The sequence below is a fragment of the Limulus polyphemus genome, unplaced genomic scaffold, assembly GCF_000517525.1.
Source record: "Limulus polyphemus unplaced genomic scaffold, Limulus_polyphemus-2.1.2 Scaffold4398, whole genome shotgun sequence".
Lineage (NCBI taxonomy): Eukaryota > Metazoa > Arthropoda > Merostomata > Xiphosura > Limulidae > Limulus > Limulus polyphemus.
The window spans coordinates 29721-31527 of record NW_013670008.1 but is presented as its reverse complement, the minus strand read 5'-3'; positions in this window follow the sequence as shown (position 1 = coordinate 31527).

The window sequence follows — 1807 nt, the reverse complement described above, 5'->3', positions numbered from 1 at the left end:
CAAGTGGCCTTAGGCATATGCAATGCCAAATCAGGAAGCTGTAGCTTCGGGTATTAGTGATTTCTTCTTCAGATTTGGTATGCCATATGAACTGCATTCAGATCAAGGCCGTAACTTTGAATCAGCTGTGTTCCAAGAATGCTGCAAGTTGTTTGGCACACGAAAGATCAAGACAACGCCACTTCACTCACAGTCCGGTGGGATGGTAAAAAAGTACAATTGGATGCTGGGACAGGAATTGGCAAAGTTTTTGTAATAGTCGCCAAGATGACTGGGATGTCTTATTCCCTCCACTGTTGATGGCCTATAGGACAGCAGAGCATGAAACCACTGGATACACTCCAGCGAAGTTAATGTTTGGTCGGGAACTTCGGTTGCCAGTGGATCTGTTAACAGGACGCCCACCTTATGAAGAGTTGCCTGAAAATTTGTCTGAATTCGTGAAAGTGTTATCGGAAAGGATGGATAATATTCACCATCAAGTGCATTCAAAGTTGAAAACGTCTGCTGATTCGATGAAGTTATTTTATGATAAGAGATCTACTAAAGTTAGTTTTGTACCAGGAGACAAGGTGTGGTTGTATAATCCCAGGAAGACCAAAGGGAAGTCTCCTAAGTTGTTATATCCATGGGAAGGCCCGTATGATATAATGGATCGTCTCTCAGACGTGACTTTCCAGATAAAATGTGGGCGGCGAGGTAAGCCAAAGGTGGTGTATGCCAACAGGCTTTGGCGTTATCACGGTCCAGGACATTTCAGTTGGAATGAAGTGAACAATAGAACAAATGAAACTGCTGAAGACGTGTTATTTGAAAAGCCACTGACGAAGAAACTCTACCCGGTTTTGAGAAGGGAAACAGTGAAGCCCTTGATGAAGCTACTACCACTGATGTGACTGTTACCGATAATAGGACATTTCTTGATGGAGTTGATGAACCCCACGTGAAGCAGAAGCCAGCGAGATGAAGACTAATACGGAAGAAGAGACATCCTGTAAAATTAAGAGACTTTGTTGAATTTTAATTTTGTGTTTGTAGTGTTTATAAATTCTGTACATTTAATTAAGTTATTGTTATTCATCTATTGGTTTAAGGTAAGTGGCTATTATTCGGGACGAACAATACTAAGGAAGGGGCAATGTTACGACAGCGGAAGTCACGTGACGCTAGTTACACGTCATGAGCTTCTAGAAAATACAGGTCCCTTTGCGAAGCCTCGAGTGTTTACTAGACGTACGGTATTCTTGTATATAAGACTGCCAACAAGTGACGGCAACAATGTAATTGAATTGTAGACAGAGATAGAGACGACAATTGAGTCAACAGCGTGAATCGTTCATTTGTTGTGAATTATAGCGTTTTTTATAGCGTGACTGTGGAAATTAGGTGTATTGCAAAGTTGTATTGAGAAAGAATAAACTAGTTTTATTTAAGAAAGGACTTGTATCGCTAAAGTTTATCTGGAAAGAATTTTTATGGAAAATTAACAAACGAACACAGAGGCGTAACAGTATATTTAGTTATACATAATTAATTATATGTCTATTATTTAACCTCACAAAAAAAGAACTGTGTGTAGAATTAGAATGTTGTGTGTGAAAATGCAAAGAGTAGGCCTAGCCTATAAAATAAAATTATGCTATGTACCATAAAATAGAATACATGAAAAGAGTAAGGCTTACATTATAACACTTACTGTGTACAATGAAATTAAAGTCGAGTCAGCGAAAGTATTTTATTCTACTTTTTTTCTCCAGGTGGTTCATACTTGAAAGTGTATTTTTTTTCTTTTCATACATTCTGAAGT